The sequence below is a fragment of the Crocuta crocuta genome, unplaced genomic scaffold (genome assembly GCF_008692635.1).
Source record: "Crocuta crocuta isolate KB4526 unplaced genomic scaffold, BGI_CrCroc_1.0 scaffold154, whole genome shotgun sequence".
Taxonomy (NCBI): domain Eukaryota; kingdom Metazoa; phylum Chordata; class Mammalia; order Carnivora; family Hyaenidae; genus Crocuta; species Crocuta crocuta.
The window spans coordinates 11,618,359-11,642,239 of NW_027530545.1; the positions used below are offsets into that span (position 1 = coordinate 11,618,359).

Here is a 23,881-nt window from a genome sequence, read left to right on the forward strand (position 1 = left end):
ATCTGAGGCTCAATGAAGTCATTTAACTGTTTCATTCTACATATTTAGAATTAGAGAGTTTTGAATAGGATATAGAAATGTATTTATATTTGCATGCATAATCATGCATAGTAATATAAGAAATACACAGCTCAAAAAGGGAGATTACAGTAGCCTTTCCCTTGACATGCAGCAATGCTAAGTGTTTTGCTATTATCCTTTCCTTTAACATTTGGTAACCTGAAATCTGTAAGAGATTAGTATGATTTGGGGTTTTGAGCCTTCCATTTCCCTGGGGGAGAGAGAGGATCCTGTTGCCAATTGCCAGGACCCTCCTCCTGACACAGATGTCACTAAGGAGAATGCTTTGCTGGATATCCTCTCCATGTGTTTCGGCCTAAATTAGGAGGGGAGAGAGAAGATTGAGCTACGGCTGGGAAAATGTATTTCACTGAGTTCCAACTCCTCTGAAATTCGAACTTTTGGACTATTGAACAGGCTAAGATCTTGGTTTTCTTCAAACATGTTTACTCTAGACAAAGTAGAACTTCTGGTTTCGGAAAAAAATGTCTTTGGGTTTTAAAGGTCTCCGAAAGCTTCTTGAGACATTAAGTACCTCTTACATAAAATAACACGGTGATGATTTAAGGCCAGAGGAACTGGAAATGGGCAGATTAAATGACCTTTAAAATACACATAGGTTTAAAATTGAAAGGAAAGTGCACTTAGCAAAAAAGCATTTGGGATTTATTTCTAAAATATGGTTGGAAACATTAAGCAAACTCAAAATGAGGCGATGCGCACACATCCTCATTTTGACTTAAAGATCTACTTTAAATAACACAACAGATGTAGTCATAAGCATCTCTTCCAACAGGGACACTGTGAATGGTGAGAAAGACATGGTAAGACTTGAGTAATAATAAGAACTACTGTCATTGTTATCCCTTAATCCTTCAAACTGTCAAAGCAGAACCAAGAGTAAAAGAGAAATATTCTAGCAGGATCTGACTCCCTCCCTGTTTTGTCAAGCAGTTCAGTTAGGAAATTTCCACCAGGAAATATTCCCTTGAACTGTCATCAGAAAGCAAGTTTAGCTATTTTCACTCAATAGCACAAGAGAAAAAAAAATGAAAAAAACACCTGTGGATTTTAGTCTGAAAACATTCCTGATGACACAGACAGGTGCTGGCTTATGTCATGGCTAAGAAAGCAGAAGGGGACAGAGTCCCTGCTTAGGAAAATGGAACTTAATTGTTCCATTGTGAGGGAAGGGCCAACCAAAAATTATGTGCTCTGGGTCACATAACATTTTGGCAAAAAGATTTATTTTGCCAATTTTGTGGCCACATGAAATAAACTGCCATTGGGATACATGATGATGTCCAGAATGAGGGTAGGGCAAGACAGATCTTCTTGGTACAGTTTGGAATTTAATGGTGCTCCCCATACTCTCCTTAAGCCTAATACACAGTTGGCGGCCAGTAAGAAAATGTTTCATAATTGGGTAGTGTCTGAGCAAAATGCATGATAGAAAGCACACAGGCTTTCCTATTACGAGATCTGATCTTGAATTCACAGATCTATCATTAAGAAAGTGTGTGACGTCAATGCCTTGAATCTCTATTTCCTCATCTGTGTAATAGGGATACAAATATCTCAAATACAATGTTACAAGGATTAAATATTATGATGTAAAACATCACAATGCTTTGTATGTACACAAGTAATTACTGTCCTTATCCCCTTCTTCCCTTTCTTCCTTACCTTCATCCTCCTTAACATCATTAACATAAGTTACTGGTTGCACTGGACTCTATAAAAGTGAGTCAAATGGAGATGGTCTGTGGGCATTGGTAACTAACAATTAAAAATCATAATACCGGGGCACCTGGGTGGCTCAGTCAGCTAAGCGTCAACTCTTGATTTCATCTCAGGTCATGATCTTAAAGTTTGTCAGATCGAGCCCCAAGTGGGACTCTGTGCTGACAGCACAGAGCCTGCTTGGGATTCTCTCTCGCCCTCTCTCTCTCTCTGCCCCTCCCCCGCTTATGCATGCACACAAGCTCTCAAAATAAATAAGTGAAAGTTCTCAAAATAAAATAAGTGAAAATTACAATACTGGTATGTCTTAACAGAAAGTAGATATGGACACTTGAAGAAATTTGGACTATGTATATAAAAATTGTTAGGCTTGTTTTAATATTAACTATCAGTAAAGACCTATGTCCATATGGCATAGGAAGAACCTTAGAAATTGTTGAGACAGAGTACATTTTCTTACACTTTCACACATTGTATACCAAATTCTCTAATTGCATGAGTGTTTATTAATTACAGCTTTGATGGAAATAAATGTGCCGGAAGTATAAATCCTTCCTGGTAAATGCATGTACTATTATCACTTTTGCTAATAATAATAATTTTATAAATAAAAATAATAAAAATCTCCTATTTTATCATTAACTTAAGATTGAAATCTTGCGTCTAACCTAACAGAATCGGCAAAAGGTTTGCTTTGATAAATACGGCAGCAACATTACCTTATATAATAATTGTTATCAGAATTGTATCAGAAGTACATCCCAGGCCATGCAGCCTCAGGGCACACAAATGTGTCTGTTAATAATCACAATTAAAACATCTTTTATATGTTAAAAAAATTTAAAGATCCTTAACACTTGATTAATTACAGATGGGATGTCAGTTCTAGAGAAAATCTAAAGACATGAGGAGCTGAATGAGGAGTGTATATGGTGGGGACAGGGATGAGGGAATAGGTTAGTAGGAAGAAGATCCTTTGCTTTGCTGATGCAGGTCAAAGGGTCATATCCACTATTCTCAAGAAAGGTTAGTTCTGACCAATAGAGTAAAAGAAAACTCAGAATGAATGACTGTCTGCTTGGTAACCTTCCACACCATACCACCAGATGGAAATGACTGGTGATGCTCATTGTTGCTCACAAATTTACTTTAGATACATTGGCCTCCTTAGTCTTTCTTGAGCACATCCTAGCTCAGGGCCTTTGCACATGCTGCTTCTCTTTCTTTAGATACTTACATATCCATCTTCCTTACTTCCTCAGGTCTTCCCCCAAATATCACTCACAGGTTCCCCCTCTCTGTTCAAAATCACAAGCCTTCCCCCACTTAGGTGTTTCCGATCTCCTTTTCTTTTTTTTAAGTTTTAAAATATCATTATCTCATCAATATATATTTTACTTCTTTTTTTGACATCTCTCTTTCCCCCACTAGAATATTAGCACCATACGAGCAGATTTTTTTGCCTGTATTTTATCATATTGTATTTATTTTTCAGAGACTCTAGTCTCAGTACCTAAAACGGTGCTGGGCAAATGATAAGGGCTCAGTATACATTTGTTGAATGAATACAACACTATACTGTGAAGTCTTTTCATAGAAAAATAAAATCTCTAATTCCTTTATTTTCAACATTTTTAACATGCATGGATAAAACCCTATGGTCCAGGAAAGTAAGTTTTCACTTCACATTCTATTAAGAAGGAAAATTATAATTGTTGTTATCATTGAAAAACAGTCTGAGCTTATATTCACAAAAGATCTGATAAAAGAAACAGACCCTGGTTCCAAGCCCTTTTCTTTAAACCTTGAACATCTAGAAGATGTTGTGGTATTCTTTTTTTACTCACTTATTTACAGATATGAGTGTTGTTATCCCTCCTATCTTATGTAAATAATAAAAAGAGAACTCATATACAAAACATACTAAATGTCTTCTAAGCATACTTATATATCCAAGGATATAGTAAAATTATACTGTATGGTACTTATTAGGAGGAAGGTGAATGAGAGATGAAGGAAAAAATGTAAAGCTGGAAAACTTGGTTGGCTAACAATAATAAGAATGACAAGGAAGATAAGGATGATAAACTCAATTTAAGAGACAGAGGGAGTGGGACACCTGGGTGGCTCAGTCAGTTAAATATCCGATTTGGGTTCAGGTCATGATTTCAGGATTTGTGGTAACAGATACAGCCCCACATTGGGCTCCATGCTGACAGTGCAGAGCTTGCTTGGAATTCTCTCTTTCTCACTCTCTCTCTGGCCCTCCCCAGCTCGAGAGAGAGGGGGAGACAGAGAGAGAGAGAGAGAGAGAGAGAACGAGCTCGGGAGGCACAGAGAGAATGGGAAAGAGAGAATCCCCAGCAGGCTCTGTACTGTCAACGTGGAGCCTAATGAGGGGCTCCAACTCATAAATTACGAGATCATGACCTGAGGCAAAACCCAAGAGTTGGATACATAGCTGACTGGGCCACTCAGGCACCCCAAATAAATGAACAATTTTTAAACAAGAGAGAGAGGAGAGAGAGATTGGTTGTGGGGCACGTCCAAAGGTTCCTGGAGACATTGACTCTGGCCTAGCATGTGGCTGAGATCACAGACCTCCTAAACCAGGCCCATCCACATAGGTAACTATAAATATTCTAGCAATCACATCAAAAAGAAAAAGCAGACAATAATTTTAATAATATATTTTGTTTAATGCAGTCTAAAGTATTACCATTTCTCCATGTAATCAATATAAAAATTATTAACGATGTATTTTAAATTCTTTTTTTGTGCCAAGTCTTTGAAACCAGATGTGTCTGTCACACCTAGAGCCAGTGCATCTCAGTTCAGACTGCAATATTTCGAATGCTCAGTCACCACAGGTGGCTAGTGATGGCCGCACTGGACAGTGCAGTTCCAGAGCGAGCCTCTAGGTGTCATATCTGAACATGGGCACGTGTCAGTAGAGAGAACTCCCTGGAGCGCATGCGTGGGGTGTCCAGCAGTTGCTATGGTTACCTGACTCAGAGATAGCCTCATCACAATAGTGGGCGGGGCGAGTCAGAAGAGGTAGCTTTCAACTGCAAAGCCATGTGCCTGTGACAGAAATCAGAGCCCCCCCAAACAAGAGACTTTTTCTGATGTGAGTTGTATTTTCAGTTCTTTCTTCACCTGGCTTTATGTTAGCATCTCAGTAGGACAATTTGTATAGGGATTCAGAGTGATTCATTACAGATGACAATGAGGAAAAAGTCAAGATGACTCACTGTATCTCAAGTTAATAGAACAGGTCAAATGAGTTACACTCTATTCTTTTATCTGGGATAATTAGACTTCTGAATTTTAGTATTCCTCTTTTGTAGTAGGCTACCTGTGAAACATGCTAGTCTTCTCCCTAACTAGTTTTACAGCCAAGCCCTAAAATATATATACAGAAGGTATGAATGGTTTAACTATAGGTTCTCAGGGGCTAAGTGTTTGAAGTTTATAATCTGTGCTCAGGACAGTTATAATAGTTTCAAAGTGGAAATACTTACTTAACCTTCCTAGTAAACACAATTTTATTTTTGAAAACTCATGGAAAAATATAAAATTTAAAATCCTCACAAAGGGTCAGTTTCAGATGACCTGTTTTAATATAGGAAAGACTGTGTAGGCACTGTCTGGTTTACAATATACTCCCCAAATCATGATTTTGGTCTGGGGAGAAAAGTTGGAGAAACACACTCAGACATAGTATATACTTGACTACAGAATAAATTGGTTTTGTTCAGTTTGAGGTTTGGTTTTGCTCTTAATTGCCATATATTTAGCTGACTTGACTGTACAATGATTTGAATAGACTACTGATTTTACTTGTATGCCATTTCCCAGTATGGGAATCAATTCACATAGTCTCAGCCAAAAATTATTCAAACTCAGAAGTGCATATGTCTTCCAACTTTTACATCAAAGACACACACACACACACACACACACACACACACACGCAAAGGAACCCATAGCATTCTATGGGCCCAGTGAGCTATATTGTGCCTTCTATGAACCCTAGAATTTAATAATAAAACAACTCATCCATCATGACATTTAATACAAGTAAAGCAATTCCGAGAAAGAAGTTTGACTAGTTGAATAATAATAACATCCATTTCTAATAGGTTTATGAAACTCCAGAACCAGTTATCAAAGCCAAAGCCATATTCACCTTAATTTTCATCTGAAGCTTTCAGGTTCAACTTTATTTTTCCCCCCAAATGATTTTCTTCTTATTGAAAATAATCATCAGGTGTCATTTTTAAATGTTCACTTTTAAAAGTCCCTAAAAATATTGACTATCAACAGAATTTCACTTTAATTTTAAGAGCAGCATCATGTCTTAAATATGAGTAGAATGAAAATATTGGTAGGAAAAAAAGAAAACTGGTTCCCATTTCCCTTGAAATTTTCAGTGTGCGTGTATGTACTTAAGATATAAACTATATAGCAATTGACACCGTGAGGCAATACATAATCAAACAAGACACTGTGAAGCAGACTGCAAACTTCCCTCGATCATATTTCCCAGCTTTAAGGAAGCAAAGGTCTAATAAACATGAACTTGAACTACGATGAACATACTCAAATCATCTTTTAAAAATAGGTATTTACAATAACAAAGTAGTACTGTAATGGCAAAGATAGATGAACTAAGCTTAGATCTGTGTAATATAAAAAAGGAAACTGATTATATAGTACAAATAATTTTGCTGTAATATGACAGCCTAATGACTTAAGTGCCCAATATCGTCATTATGGTTCTGAACCCCTTGTGCATTAGCAATAAAGACTCAATATAACTACTGTATAATTCATATTTTTCCATGAAAATCTTGTTCTTCTTTTAAAATAGTTGCATCTATAAGATCTGTAAATGGAAAAATCTGTAAATCTCTAAGTGGAAAAATTTAATAACTTAAATTATGTATTATGTCTATGATGTGATCTGAAGGTGTTCTCAGGGAAGTTTCTAACAAATCTTTTTGATGGAGCAAAACAATAGTGTTGGACATTTGGGTTTCTTTTACAGTTTTTTAAAAATCTAGTAAGAAATGCCTATTTTGTTATATATTAATTTATGGTGTATATAAATCCCTAAAGATTGTATAGTCCAAAGCTAACTACTGTTACCTATCTGATCAATGCATCTTCATTTCATGGGAAAGAACAAATAATTGAAAGTCTAGCAAGTATTTAAAATGTTTATCTTTACTTAATATTTGCCATGTAGATAGCTAGTTTTAATCTTTTTTTTTTTTTTTCCTGGCCGGGTAAATGAATGGTATAGAATAATGGTCAAACAAAAGACTGCAAAAGAAATCATGGAATTGAACAGTATGATGAGGCATTATTTCAAGTGTTCAGATCCTCTTCCTTGGATCCCCAAGTCTTTATGTTTGCTAGAAATCTCTCCTCTCTCATAATTATAATATGAAGGAAAGTGGTGCTCAAAAGTGTAGCAAACGTAGGTGTTTTCAGGCCACGGAGACTTGTATCATGAAGCAATTTTCTAAGAGATGCTGAGAAACATGACAAATTAAAGATGTTATTATCTTGTATTTTCTTCTTTTAATGTTTGTAAGGGAGCAGCTGTGCCCAATTCTTAGTGTAAAAGGAAAACCGTATCAATTTTACTCATTTTTGCGTTTGGAATGAACATGTGATGAGAAGTACATTTTGCCATTACCGAATCGTGAGATGTGACAATAATTGTAATGGGTGTTGTTTCATCTACCTGCTAAACTGGTCCTCCTGGCTCAAAATATGGTGTTGTGGGGTGGCATCAACCATCTGGCAGCACAGAATGAGAGCTTTACAAAGAAACTTCTTGGATGTCTAAAAATGACATGAGGATAGACAAGCCCCTCAAGGGCGTCTGCACAGATGCAAATCACTTACATTTGCAAATGTGTGCAAGAAAGGCAGGATGGAATTATGGAGCAAATGCCTCCCCTCAATTACCTGCTTTGTGCCTGAATATGCTTGATTTATGAGTATAGGACTAAGAGTCAGGAACTTGAAGAACCACACCAGAAGACAAAACCCCTCACATAAAATATTCTTTTCCACTAATACTTAAAACACAATGGAGGAATGCTTGGACAAATATATATGCTGGATTTACACAACTAACTCTTTTCCCTCAAAAGCTGAAATTGAAAAAAAATATTCAATTCAAGCTGTCTTTTCCATGAGTCTTGAGAAACTGCATTGTTTTGAAAAAAAAAGTTGGCTTGATTTTCACAATTTTAAAAAAATGGATATGTAAAGAATAAGATTGTGCCCATAAAAGCCAATTGTTTCCAAACTGCACTGTATTGTTTGGCTCAAATAATTTGTCCTCCTATATGGAAGTAGAGAACCATGACAGACGGAAAATACAATAGCCAATCAAAATAAAAGTTCTCCTCTGAAATAACTTCATCATCCTGGGGTATTTGCTAAGATCTCAAGCAACTCCCCCCCTGCCCTGCCCTAGCCAGTGTGACAAAAGCAAACTACAAGAAGGGCGGAAATGGTGGGGGAAAGGGAGAGAAGCAAACCATGAGAGACTCTTGAATGCTGACAAAAACTGAGGACTGATGGATGTGGGGGGAGGGGGGGGGGGGCATGGAGGAGGACACTTGTGGGGATGAGCACTGAGTGTTATGTGGAAACTAATTTGACAATAAACTATTAAAAAAAAAAAAGCAAACTACAAAGGTAGCAACACAACAAAACCCATTTTTGGGATGAGGAGAAATAGAGAATTCAGTTTCTATGTTGTCAATGCCATTCAAAGAATGGTCTGTTGTCTGGTAAACATGGTTGTCTGTTAAAAAGAGCCCTAAAGAGAGACACCAAGCATCTGAGGCATGTGAAGGATTTTCTATCTTCTTTGCAGAAGGAACTAGAGAGTTGATGTGAGGTTGGGCTTCTGAAAAGTGTCATACCCAAGCACAAATGGAGATACTCAAGCTAATTAAAAATGTCACTGTTGCTAATATAACAAAAGGTGGCCATTACTTAATTTTTATGTGCTGAGATATCGAAAAGTAGTGATGTAAAGAAAAACATATTTATACTTTTTCTCACTTGCTTAGCCTCCAAAAGTTAATTATATTTTCAAACATTTTATGCTTTTTTATATGTAATATATGAGCATAGCTTTCTGCTAAAAAAAGTGTAAATGACGATTTTAAAATACTGTCAGTCACATCCTAAAAATGCAGATATCAACACAATGAAGTAGACCTCAATGACTATTATTTTCCATTATATCTCAGAGTAAAGAGTCTAACAATTATCGATAATTCTAGGACTATAGACTTCTTACTACCAAGACCCTTTCTTTTCACTGATTTAGCCACCTTGGGAGTTTGATCAAGCCCTGGAAATGAGAGGCAGTTGCAAAAACCAGTTCAAGACTGACAGTAATACCCACTGTTCCTTCATTCCTCCTTCCTCTCTCTCTCCTGTTTCATCTTGGATCTTTTGGCTAGTGGTCATGAAAGTATATTTAAAAAGGTTAATGGAAAGTCACTGAAGAAGAAAAATAGGAAAAGGTCAAGGAGGAAAGAAATCGGGGAAAGGGAAAAAATATAGCAGTAGGTTAAAAAAGGGGCCATGAGAGCCATTTTGAGGTAATGGTGGGAGAAAGGCTGTCCATCTCAACATTTTAAAGGTAAAACATGTTCATTAACCTAAGGACCTATTTGAAAAGTTTTTAAACTGTTTGAAAAAGTGAAACTTGTAATAAATACTTGATTGTGAAAAAGATATCAGTGTTTATAGGAGATGAAAAGGATTTTCTTCTAAGAGAAAGAAAATTAACCAATAAAAGGCTTTATATTGATGTGGAACTCGAAAGAGAATAAATCAATAGGATTTTGACATTATGAGTACCTATGGTAAAGCAAAAAGAAACTAAGAAACACTATGAAGATGCAGCCTACGGTAAAAATCTCTAGAAATACCATAGTCCTCCAAAACACACTGCTTGAGATCTTTTGATAATTAGCCAGTTAGGAAGCAAAATTAGCATTGATTATATCATTTCTGCTGTAACAGAAGTTATCTTGCCTAGAAATTGTCATAGAAATTTCTGTTATTTATATTTAGAAATATAAATACCTTTTCTGGCAAGACTAAGCATAGCTTTCTAAATGTACATGAATATACAGAGACTTATTATTATTTATTTTTGCTTTTTATGTTTGCCACAATATGCTTGCTGTATTAATAAAAATTCATTTTAGGTTATTTTGTTGTATGTCCTCAATCACTGACACAATTTGTTCTGTTTACTAAAATTTAAAACTTCATTTTCTATAAAATTATTATAATTTCAGTCTATTCTCTATGTCTATCAAAATATATCTAACTTACTAAGCCACCATTAAAATAAATATGAAAGAAATTATCACTGACCTTGATTCTCCTAACATCAATTTAATAAATTTTAAGAGTTTATTCAACTTTCTCTGTTAGGAAAATAGCCTTCAGTTCCAAGACTCTAGAAGTTCCAGCTAAGTTGGCCTTAACTGTCATCAGTCTCACCAAATCAAAGCTAAATAGGTGGTTTTGATTAAAATATAATTAAATTTATAGGCATTCCAAGACCGTAAGTCACTTTATAATCTTGTGTTTTTGGAAACAGTGTGAGGCATGTAGGTGAACGTAGAATTTTGCTATGGAAGGGAGATGTCTTCATGAACAGGACAAAGAAGTGTGTGAGTTTCTGCTAGGTCTACCCATCACAGAATGAACTGCAGAGAGCAAAGGAGCTCATTCTAATTTTTTCCATCCACTTGACAGCTGTGTGATACTGTGGAAATGAATGTGACTGTGATGGCTTTTTAATGTGTCAACCTCACTAGGCTGAACTACAGACCCCAGTTATTCAATCATACCCTAATCTAGGTGCTGCCATGAAGGGATTTTGCAGAGGAAATTAAAGTCTCTAATCAGTAGACTTTAAGTTAATCAGAAGTGAGCCCTTTAAAAGAGGGTTGTTGATGCCTTCCTTGAGGTCAGAGACTCCAAAGAGCTCCTGCTTGAGGAACTCCAAGGGGCAGGGACTTCTCCTGACTGCCTGCCCTGTGGACTTCAGACTTGCTGAGCCAGTCCCACAACTGTTGCTTGTTATCTCTCTCTAGCTGTCTGTCTCTCTGTGCATCTGTCCACCCATCTGTCCATCCTTCCTATTGGTAGTGGTTCTGCTTCTTGGATTGAACCCTAACTTACACAGTGCTTGTTTGTCTAACGTTTGCCTCTTATAAAAGTAGAAAGTTGTTTAGATATAATCTCTGTTACCTGGCTACCTTCAGTGCACATGACTATGATTTTTGGGTCCACTTTCTCTTACATTTGGGACATTTTTAAAGAAAGTAAGCTACTCTCTTTTGTTCACAATTATGTCTCCAGTGCAAAGTGTCTAATATATTGCATAAGTGGTTGGATGGATGGACTGGACTAGATGAGGGGAATGTGAAATATATTTAACTTTCAGTAAAGCTTTGTGTTTCCATATTATTGTCCATGCAGTGGATTTAATAATCAAGAGCTATCTCTTCTTTGTAGATTTTTAAGCTTTCTAAGTGTTTTTCCAAAGTTAAAAACTTTAAGCTGTCATTTTTAAAAAGGAAAACTTCCACTACCAGGGCAAAACAGAAAACCAAAACCAAAAACAAAACAAAACAAAACAAAACCAAAAAAAACAACAACAAGCAAGCAAGCAACAAAAATCCCTGGCAGAATGGAGATAATGACTCAACTCCTCAACTCCAGTTTATATTATACACTTTACCACAACCGTATTTACATTTCATGTACACCTATGCACAGTCCATTTGTAATGGTGAACTTCCAGTCTTATTGCAGCCAGTGTAAATTCCCATTTGTTCGATGTTATGCTGACACCCCAAAGGGGAATTATATTTACAGGCAATTTCAGAAGCAGAACTAATTAGCATCTTTTCTTTTTACATATATTGTATTTTTCTTTATAGATAAAGGTACTCTAGGTCATGCTGAAGAAAAGGGACATTAAAAATAATTCATTTTTTTGTCAATTAAAAATTTTTCCCAGTGAATTTCTTACATTTGTAGACAGAGTCCATTACTTTAGTTTTCTTTTTTTTTTTTTTTTAAATAATGGTAGAAAGAACACATTTGTCTAATGGTAGCAAAAATAAATTTATGTTAGCCCTTATACCACGTAGTCCAAATGAGGAAATGCTACATATCTGTGTTCCCTGGAGTTTCCTCTAAATTCAGGGAAATGAAGATCTTACACCACAATTCATTGACCTACGAGTGTGCCAAAGTGAAAGAGCACTCTTACAAGACAACTTAGAACTAAATGCTCAAGGATTTTAGTGTAAAGGTGGACTTGAATCTTCTAGATTTATTAGGTATTTTGAAATTAGAAGAAAGAACTAATGTCTTTCTTCAGATTAAGGGAAAACTTGCCTGGAAGATGGGACTTCTATCCCAGAGCTGATGTTATGTGTTTTATCTATGCTGTGTGTGTCTGTTCCCCTCTGTCAAAGATGGTGGACCTACTCTGGGAACTGCCAACCCTTCAGCCCCTGCAGTATAGTCCCCTTGCCCTGAATCATGGCACAACTCAGAGAACCACCTGAGGCCATCTGACTCCTTTCCTAAGTGTTCTTCAAAAGGGCAATATTTCACCTTTCTCCTCATTCTCTCATTTCATTCTTGTCAATGAGAGGAGGAATCACACATATATGTTACTTAGAAAGGATCAAAATTTAGGTAAGATTTTCCCATAAAACTGCATCACTTCTTGGATTAAATACAACTGAGAGAGAGAAAAATGATAGTAAAGAGAATAATGACCCTAATGTGATTGCCATATCAAACAAGAGATCACAATTTTTGCTTCATTTTTAAGGTATGGTTAGTATGCAATGAAGATTATTATTTAACAGTATGCAAGTACTTTGTACCTTTTACATTCTAGCTTTTGGATGAGAAATTATGTTTTCAGTGTCTAGATTTACATTTTTTTTAGGTTTACATTTTTTGAGACAGATGTCATTCATGCCTTCATGTATACAGAGGATAAAGTAAAATTAATAAAACTAAGAGTATGTATTATAGTCATTATGTATGTATCTACATATATGTATATATGATACATGCATGTATATATTTATGTGATTAGTGTCTATATATATAGTTTGCAAGCATCATTCATTCTGGAAACATGCTTGTAATCCAAAGCAATTGTATATCAAAGCGAATTTCAAGAACCATTGGCTTAGTTGTGTTATGTGACATTCGGCCTCACATACTACTTGTATTGCAAGATATTGCTCATTTATCAGCTCAAATTTCTTAGAAATACTTCCTCACCTTGGAAACACTCACAGAGTAAGTTACTCTCAATCCAGTGTTTTACTGTAGTCACATGACCAAGCAGGTAAAATTTGAGGGAGAAAATTGAGGTGAACAGACCTAAGGGTTTCAAATCTGAGCAGAGAAGAGCCAAATACTCATAAGCACAGCATAGCAGCCACTTTTAAAGGTATATTCCCTTTACATAATGTCCATCCTTTGCAATAACGTCCTATTCTTAAAATTTCCTGGGTTTAGAAACAAACATGTATTTATTGTGAAAAATTTAGAAGACACAAAAAGAACAGAGAATAAAACAATAAAATAAACCAAAGGTAATTTTATTACTTAGAGTTAAGTACTGTTGCTGTTGCTACTTTTGTCTATTTTTCTTTTACATCCTATATTCACATATTTAACAGATATTTACTGAGCCCTTACTTTGTGCAGAGATATATCTCTGAACAAACAGACCAGACTCCTGCTTTCATACTTTTGTTTCCTTTTTTTTTTTTTTTTTTTTTGAGGGGGTGGGGAGAGGGAGAGAGTGCCTGTAGCAAGGTTGGGACAGAGGGAGAAAGGGAATCTCAAGCAGGCTCCACACCCAGTGCAGAGCTCATTCAGGGCTGGATCCCACAACTGTAAGATCATGACCTGAGGCGAAAGCAAGAGTTAGAGGCTCAATTGACTTAGCTACCCAGGTGTCCTGCTGCTTTCAAACATTTTTTTAAAATTTTAAATTTTTTTTTAAAATTATTTTTTTTTATTTTTTTATTTTTTACAAATAGTTTATTGTCAAGTTGGTTTCCATATAACACCCCGTGCTCATTCCCACAAGTGCCTTCCTCCATGCCCATCTCCCCCCTCACACCCCCACATCCATTAGTCCTGTTTGTTCTCAGCATTCAAGAGTCTCTCATGGTTTGCCTCTCTCCCTTTCCCCCACTATTTCCTCTCTTCTTCTCCCCCATGGTCCTCCGTTAAGTTCCTCCTAATCCTCCTATAAGTGCAAACATTTGATATTTGCCCTTCTCTGCCTGACTTATTTCGCATAACACCCTCAAGGCCCATCCATGTTGCTACACATGGCCAGATTTCATTTTTTTCTCATTGCCATGTAGTATTCCATCGTATAGATAAACCACATCTTCTTGATCCATTCTTCCATTGATGGGCATTTAGGCTCTTTCCATGATTTGGCTATTGTTGAGAGTGCTGCTATGAACATTGGGGTCCATGTGCTCCTATGCATCAGCACTCCTGTATCCCTTGGGTAAATTCTTAGCAGTGCTATTGCTGGGTCATAGGGGAGTTCTGTTGTTAACTTTTTGAGGAACCTCCACACTGTTTTCCAGAGGGGCTACACCCGTTTACATTCCCACCAACAGTGTAGGAGGGTGCCTGTTTCTCCACATCCTTGCCAGCATCTAGAGTTCTCTAATTTGCTCATTTTAGCCACTCTGACTGGTGTGAGGTGGTATCTCAGTGTGGTTTTGATTTCTATTTCCCTGATGAGGAGGGATGCTGAGCATCATTTCATGTGTCTGTTGGCCAAACAAGTTATGTAGCTATTTTTTCCCCCACACTTCATATTACACCATGCACAATAATTCTGCAATTATTCTTTGAAATCAAAAATGTTCATGGCTATATCATACCATCATATGAATGCACTAGGACTTACTTAACTGTTGGCAGTTGGATTATTTCATTTTTTTCACTGAGCTCAACAGCACTTTAACTCAGACGTTTAGATTGTTGTTATTATTTTCTTTGAACAGATTTCTAGAACTGAAATTTAGTTTGGAGAGCACAAATTTTTAAGGCTCTCAGTACTCATTTCCAAATTGCTTCATGGAAAGCTTATATATACAATAAAGATAGAATAGTTATATATAAACTTGCACACACATGCATATGCTTTTATATCTGTGTATTTCTCATTCAAGGAAGTGTAATATTTGATGACAAGATATATGAAAAAATGTGATGTTTCCCTCTTTTTAATTTGTTTTTGTTTTTAAATGATAGATTTGGAATACTATGACTTATTCCATCATTATGATTCAAGATGTTACAGGGCAGGATGCAGAAACAAGGCAAGTAAAGCATTCTTTTATTTCCCATTTAACTAAAGGCATGGTTTTGGTATTTAATCATATGGAACTGCCTTGACCCGCTGACTTGGATTGGATGCTGGGAAAAGCAAATCTTTGCAATTTGGATCCTCTTCTATGGCTACTCAAATCATCCTACTTCTTGTGTTCCATTGTAGCTGACACGGCATTCACCATAACCTCCTTGAAGTCTTCACCTCTTAATCTGATATCCCTTATTATGGCAGGATACAGGCTATTAAAAGCTGTCTCCCTCTTGGCTAGACCAAGCTACTAGCAATCTTAAAAATACATAAAACTATGTCTCCATACATTGCAATCATGTTGCTAGAATGATTTTCAGTGCATTAATTCCCTGACTAAAGAAAATCTAGCTAATTGTTTCCATTAAAAATTAATATGGTATACTAGCCAGTGAGAGTTCAGGTAGCCATAACCATCTTGACTAGTTTATCATTATTTACATACATTATCACAAACTGATCACAGACCACGTATTGCAACCAACGTTCCACAAAAGTGTTCTGTTGTCATATTTAGTTGCTGTGAGATGCCAAAGCAATTGAATTTTGACCTCAAAGCAATGAGTAATGGTTCATTTACAATGGAGAGGAAAACATTAGGAAGAAGGAAAATAATCTTCCTTTCTCTCTAGTTACTTGTCAAACTGATATCAGTCTTAATGATTTTAGTTGACAAAATCCAGAGTTCTTAACAGATGTAAGAAATCATTTTCCACTGTTAAGGGCCTGAAGAACTTTCAGAGTATTCTTTCCCATGGCCTACGATCACCACTCTTTCAACAGGAATATTGCTTTCTGAAGACACTGCTGGTAGTGCTAAAAGAGTTTGTGTGCAAGTCTCCAGAGCAGGGTCTCTTGGGAAATTTACTGGAAAATCAAGGTTGAAGCTATGGTCATATTTAGTCCTGTTCCTGGCTTCTGCGGCTGTAGTGGTGGTGGCATGCTCTCCATTACTTTAATTTTTAGTTTCCTGATTGTATGTGTATTTTAAGATTTTTCTCATTAATTATTTGTGTCCTTTGGAATGGCATGGAAATTAACTATTCTTTAGGAAACTGATATCACTCAGTGAACTTTTAGACTTGCAACATTTTTGAGGCAGATTTTTAAGGAACATATTTGGATATTCTACTTTTTCCTTAGATACTTTAGTTAATTTTTCCAAAATAACCTATTTCATTGGTTTCCCAATTTATCATAATAAAATTTTGTATACGGTCTTGAAATTTAACTGCTTTTGTATCCTCTTCACATTTTAAATGTTAGTTAGTTGTACTTCATGTTCTTTTCAATAATATTTTTCAGTTATTTTTATTTCATTTTTAGTAAGATTATTTTCCAAAGAACTGCCCTTTAGTTCAACAATCATTTATTTTTTTGTTTTCTAATTGATTGTTTTCCTTAATTTTATCACTTCTACCTTCAGGTTTCTCTTGGTTTATGGTCATTTTCAAAATTTTTCTTGAGTTAAATACAAACTCATTCTACTTCCTTTTTAATTTTAAAAAGACTTAATGCTATGCATTTGCCTCTGAATATATCTTTGGTTGCATACTATTAAATTTGATGTTTGTTGGACCCTGCCTTAGGACCAAAGCAATTGAAGGAAATGTTATTTTAATTAACAAGTTATTTGAGGCATTGTGTTTAAGATCTTGTTATGAATTTCAATTTTTACACATTTTATTATATCTTACTCAGATCACCTTTCTTTATCATTTCTGCATTTGGGATTTAAAAGAAATCTCTTTATGGCTTTAATGTGTGATTGATTATAATAAATGCTAGGTAGATAATTAAAAATATATAGTGTCTGTACTTAGGGTACAAAATTTGATACATAGTTATTCATCAACAATAGAAATATGTAAAATATGTTTGTTTACCTCTATTTTAACTTATGAATATTTATTTAAGGTTAAATTTCATATTCTAATACTAAATATTTGTACATATGCAGATTTCTAAACAGGAACTGTTACATGAAAGTAGTAACTTATTTGGGAACTTAAAAGTTAGACTTTAAAAAAATATAATTAGAAGTTAACAAACTTTACAATAAGTCTGTAAAATAACATCACTAGTTTTAAAAATTATATTGCATTTTTAGATTTTGTTTTTACTCTTCAACTCACCATCTGTTAAATCAATATATGCTAGAGTGTAATTTTTATTATTATATATTACTTCCTAAATCAACTTTCCTTGACATTTGTGCTTTTTCCATCTGCCAATATGGCCCTTAAAATGTATTTTTGTATACTATATACATATCGACATGTATTTATATCTGAATAAAAATATTTTTACCTTTCAAAACACATGTACAAAAATCATTTACCAATATAATTATGCATATTAACAAGTAAAACTTAAAGAAAGGCAAGAGAAACTAAAATCAAAATTGTACAAACTCTAAAAGATGCCACATGTGTTTTGTGTTAGGCTGCTTTAGTTATATTATGGGCTGCAAAACGAAGGTACTTTTTTCCTCTTCTGTGAATGAATATAAAATTATTCTTAATACATAGGGTATTTGAAAGATGAGAAAAAAGAAAATACATGCTATGTGCTTAGAACAGCACATGGCATATCTGACATTTATACTTTTAAAATTAACATTGATGTTAATATGCAAAGATTGATTTAAAGAAGTTTTCCCCTATAGGAAGAAAATGCTTTAGGTTTTTGGAAGTGATTTTAGCCATACTACTTTGTATCTTTGTTTACTTCATATCATTACCTAGTATAGTTAATTTTAATACATAAAACAATGGAAAATTCAAAATTATTGTTGCATTTATAATTATTCTAACTTTTTCTACAACTCCCAATTAGTCACTCTATGGTTTATATTTTTACCATTTTGTTCTTAAATTAAGTAAGTCGTATGGGTTGTTAGGTATATTTGGTCTAATAGATGTCTTTAATATGAATAACATTTCAAGATCACATACTGTAATCTAGGCATTCTTCTAAGCACTTTCAGGGAAGTGATTTAGTCTTCACTGCAAATCTATGAGAAAATATTACCCAAGTCACACAGCTATGGTACTAGCTGGGCCATGACTGACACCAAGGCCATTTGGCCCTAGCATCAACACTTTTCCTGACTAAACTGTAGCTGGGCAACCAGGAGCTACTCCCAACTGGATGAACAGGTGGCCCTTGCAGGGCTCTAGGTAATTTAACACTGGTTTCATTACTGAAAAGTAACAGATCCTCATTCCTAGGGCCAACTAGGAAATGATTTCATCGTCTAGAACATGGAGGATAAAAAATACACCAGAACTCAAGCTTAGGCATTTTCATTTATTGTATCCCCTTAACTTTTGGTGGACCTTGGTCCATGCATTTCTTAACCTACTCTATAGATAGAATCTTGTCCTTAATATGAATGGAAAATACCTGATAAATTCAATGTGGGATATGAATATAAATGTGAGCAAATATATTTTGACAAAAGCATATTTAACTAGTCACTATTGTATTTATTTTGTTGCTAAAGTCAAACAAGTATATTTTTACAATATTTCATGTGTGAATTCATCTTTAAATTAAATCCTCTTGGTAGAGAATAGGAAATATTTACTTAATTGTGACCATAAACAGCCTTCATCAATGTAGAATCAACATTTGGGACTTCCTTAACTTCAGCGCTTCAAACATGCATTCATAAGACACCTTCTCAATAAATACGTGTGATGTGAATGTGTGAAGTGACTGCTTGCTCTGACTTCTCTAGCTTTTTAGATTTTATGTCATCTTTGCTTAGACTACAAATATAGATCCTAGCTTTTCAGAGCCCGTTTTGTCTTCCCTCAGTCCCCATATGAGTTCATCCATCTATATTATGAACACATACAGGCAAATTATTAATCCCTCTACATTAAGAACGTAACACAAACACTTGGAAGAGTCTTCTAAATAACTTGTCTCTTCGTTGGTCTTCCGAGTTGACTGGCCAATTTATTTGTTTGGACCTAGGTCCCATTCTTTTATTCTCAAGCTGTCTAAGTCCCTTTCTTTCTATGTGTTCAGTGGAAGAAAAACAAAGCTTAAGAGTAGATGAGAAACTTAACTCCACTGTTAGGATCTCCAAATAAATAAGCAAACAAACAAATCAATATAGAGTGTTTGCTGAACAGGCTATTTTCTCAGCCAAATAAAGCACGTTTCTGGTTGTTTGAGTATTAGATTCTGATTTTACCCCATTACTCTTGCAAACATATTTAAAGGGTAAAAGTATCTGCATATGATTGATTCGTCCCTGATTTACAATAAATTTGACCCAGTAGTGAAAAGCGAGTGGAGGACTGAGTAGAAAAAAGAGCTTCAACTAATTCCTAACTTTCTTGACAAGCCCTTAAAATAGCAGTTTTATTTAGTATGTGAGCCTGAAGTCTAGGTATCAATTACTAACAAATAAGAAGCCTCAGGGCTTCTCAATGACAGTGATTACAAAGGAAGGTTTCTGGAACATTCTTTCTACCCAACTTTAAAAGGATCAATTTGTTCCTTTTTAGTTTATTCCATGTCAAAATGCTAATAACTAATTTCTTTTCAGTTACATTCCTGCAACTTCATTGAACTTTATAATTCCATATTCTAGTGCCAAGGCTGAACCCTCTCAATATGACTATCCAAGTTATGTAATTATACCAGTTAGCTGAGTTTTCTGCTGTCTTCTGAAGCAAGGCAAACACACTAAAGCATGTGTTGTATCAGATTTGGCATGAGAAGGCTGTCTCTAGAAGCAAGGAAATGGACCCCTATCTTCATTATCCCTTTTATGATTGGATAAATTTGTTTTCACTAAGTAACCGTAATATGATAGATTTATGTCAATTGTGAATCAAGACTTTTATAAATGGAAACAAAAGGGGACAAACATCTGACTCAGTTCAGGAAGATTACTATTTTCTATATGTCATTCAATGTACTATTTGTTCCCCATAAATCCAAAGGAATTTTAAAAAATATGTTCATCTTTAAAGATTTCAATTGTTTATCTCTAAAGTATCCTTTTCTTAACCAAATTAGGAAGACTATCCAAAATACTAAGGTAGAAAATAAAATATTCATACTAATGTTATTATTAACCCTTATTGAGTGCTCACATTGTGCCAAGCACTGCTGTAAACATCATATACATAATCTGACTTATGCTTCCAAACAATCCACTGAGGTAGTTCTATTATTATTGAGATTTTCAAGATTATAAAACAGAATATAAGTGAGGTTAAGTGACAGGTTCAAAGTTTTTTGAGCTAGCAAGTAGACAAAAACTTCAGCCTCACTCTAGAACCCGGGGTCTCACAGAACAATGGTTATGACTCCAGGTTGTGGTGTCAAAATGCTTGGTTTTCAACTCCAATTCTGCCAGTTGTCAGCTGGGAAGACTTGAGCACAATGATTAACCTTTCAGTGCCTCATATACCGAGTAGATAATGAGGGCAATAATAATACCTCTGTACCTCATAGGGTTATTGACAGGATCGGGAAAACATGCATACTGCTTAGAACACAGACTGTGGCCGGGTAAGCACTCCAACAAAACACCAGCTCTTTCTATGCCATGCTTCTGTGGCATGGGAGACACAAGAGCTTCATTCTTACAATATTCATAAATTTGGCCCCCAAGTAATAGCCCTGGAATGAGAATCAAATTATTATCTTCATGCCAAATATTTGTAAAATGGGAAAGCCTATGTTTATTTCAAATTTTACCATATCGTCCCAATATTTTCTTATAATGATCACTAGTTATTAATTAAGTTATAGGAAGGAATGATACAAGATTAGAAATCTACAGAACCTCTGTGAGAAGAGTAAGTGCATGTCCTTTTTGGCTTTCTCTCCCTCTGTGCCATGATCAAATGGGCCCTATCATCCAAGATTGCTAGGGCATTGGGAAAAGACATCGTGAGGGGCCACAGTTGGGGATTTTTCCTCCAAGAGTGCACCTCAGCACACAGAATGTTGCACATGCATCTTTTACATACTTATCCTTAAACTGTTTATCTGGCGCATCGACAGGCAGCTGGTGGAACAAATAGGAAATCCTAGGAAGCACATTCATTTTTAAAGTGTTAATGCGCCCCATCCAAGAGACAGTAATGTGCTTCCATCCGTTAAGATCCCCTTTAATGTTTTGGATTGGAGGGCCATAATCTAAATGAAATGCATTATCCAACCTGGAAGGTATTCCACATCCTAAATATTTAATTGATTTCTCCATCAGGAGAAGATGAGCCTACACAATAAGCAGATCCTGTCTATATGTAAGTGTCCGATTAATAGTGCCTCTAATTTAGGGTAATTTAGGAGTTTACAACTTATAAAATGGCTATTCCTTCCACATTCCTTCCAAAGTACCAGGAGGATTGTGTCTGGATTAATTGCAAACAGCAGACACTCCTCTGTGTATAATGAAAAGTCAGAGTCAGCATCATCCAACCATGCACCTAGAATTTGAGATCTCATCTGAGTATTTTTCACAAGGGGCTTCACATCTGAAGTAAATTGAAGTGGCAAAGGAGGAAAGTTCTAATTGTTGCATCTCCCTATTAAAAAAGTTTAACAAGTCAAGTTTATTCCTGCTGATTTTTACTTAGTTGGGTCTTAGCTAACAGAGTGAGAAAGATAAATCAAGCCACTTGCAGATTTTCCTAATGGTGCAAAGTTTGGCACCCTGAGGATTGTGGAAATGTCTATTACTACACTTGTAAGGAAGAGAAGTGGAACAAGACTGTGGGTGGCTGGATCCATATGAGTGATTTATTACCCCCGAATCTACTTAGTCATTTCCGGATAAGCACTTAAGTGCCAAAGTGTATGGCCATTTTCAGTTGAAGAAAAGAACTGAGCACATCTTAATATACAAAACCAATATACCATTCAGAGAAATCAGCATTTTTTTCTGAGTTTAACCAACAAACTGTTAAATTGGAGTTGATACATGTCAACAGTGTAATTGAACTTTACCTAAATATGTTTACTTCTGATTTTTTGGGGTCCTTTCAATTCTATTTGTTTTTAGGGAAAACAATGACTTTTGTTAAATTTTATTTGGGGATTGGAAGTCTGAAACTAAGTAAGTTAAAAATCTACTAGAATATCGGGTATATCATTTTTTTAATGTTAAATTTACCTTTTCTGTGGCAGGTTTTCCCTACATTTTCTTGAAGAGCCACTTTGTAGACAGCTTAATTTTTGTTCAAATACAAATTAAATCAATTTTCTGGGGAAAAATAATCAGGATAGCTCCTGTTCTCCACAACAAAGAAAATACATTTGTAGACATATTCAGGAAATTTAAATCCCTCAATGCTCTTCTGAGCAAGTCCAAGGAGATTTGAAGACTGACACTTTGTACTTTGCTATTCCCGAGAGGCATATGTATGATCATCTTTACTGAGGTTTGTTCCCATCCCTGCTGAATTAATATGCATTTTCGTTAACTAATCTTGAAACAACAGGAATAAAGTTTATCCAGGTCTTTTATACCTCAGAGAACAAAACAAATACTACAAATCTTTAGAGAGAAAGGATATACAAAAGGGCTTGAGGTGAATATTTCAAAGCAAATACTCTTTAAATGATGTGCAAATTATTTCAGCTCTTGAGCATGATTTATGAAAGGGGATTAGCCCACTGAAATAAGAACCAAGTTTAAACTGTTGGGTTTCAAAGTCAAAGATGAGAAGTGGTTACAAGAAAAGGAAAGAGAAAGGCGATCATAATTTAGGGAGGGATTCATTTTCGTTTTTCTCCTTAACTGACTCACCTTAAATTGTCACCAATTGTTGTTCTTAACTGCAATGGAAAGTATTGCATTTCTCCTCAATTATCTATGAAGTTACGACTGTAAATAATTAAGAAATGACACTAGAATTTATATTTCAGCAATAAGGTCTCCTTGCTGTGTATTAAACATAATCACAAACTGTGTTAAACATAACTATGCAAGCTGGAAAGGATAGCGCCTAAAAGCCTTGAGTAGGAGAACACTTTTTTTTTCAATTCACAAGTCACATCTATAATAACACAACGTAATACATTCTAGTATTCCAATATGCTCTTCAAGTAATAGTTAAAACCTTCTTCTAAGACTTATGAAAATGATTGCTTTCATGTAATTGTAAAGATTATTAAGTGAGCTCACTCCTTATGATTCTATAATGACCCACGGTTCTGGAAGGTAAAGGAAATTTTAATGATCCCACTCACATGTGATTAATGGCAAACACTTGACTAAAATTCTGGATTTTGTTCAATAAAAATGAGTTAAGCAAAAATTCTGTGGGTTCTCAGCCAACCCCTTCTGTGGAATAGTTATGCCCAGTTTAAAAAGAAAGCATAGAACCTCAATAACAAACCAGGTACTGATGATGAGGAAATAAAAAAGAAGATAAATTATTCTTATGTAAGATGTCCTAGAGTAATAAACCTAAATAAGTGAAGTGGATCCAGGCAGTACTAAAATTTTGAGGAAACTCTTTCGATCTATTTCATTACTCTCCAATAATTTTTTAAGACTGGGCATTTAGTGGCAAGTTTCTGAGGCAG

At 35.3% G+C, this 23,881-nt stretch overlaps 1 protein-coding gene and 1 long non-coding RNA gene across 3 annotated transcripts in view; one reads left to right on the plus strand and one right to left on the minus strand.

Moving 5' to 3' along the window:
- ARHGAP15 (Rho GTPase activating protein 15) overlaps nt 1-23,881 on the minus strand; it is a 623,791-nt gene that overhangs the window by 271,845 nt on the left and 328,065 nt on the right. The gene's annotated exons all lie outside the window — the stretch shown is intronic.
- LOC144234453 (uncharacterized) overlaps nt 4,832-23,881 on the plus strand; it is a 45,313-nt gene continuing 26,263 nt past the window's right edge. For both annotated transcript variants that reach the window (XR_013335954.1, XR_013335953.1), the window contains exons 1-2: nt 4,832-4,933; nt 15,202-15,269. This is a non-coding gene — a long non-coding RNA (uncharacterized LOC144234453). The remainder of the gene's footprint in view (nt 4,934-15,201; nt 15,270-23,881) is intronic.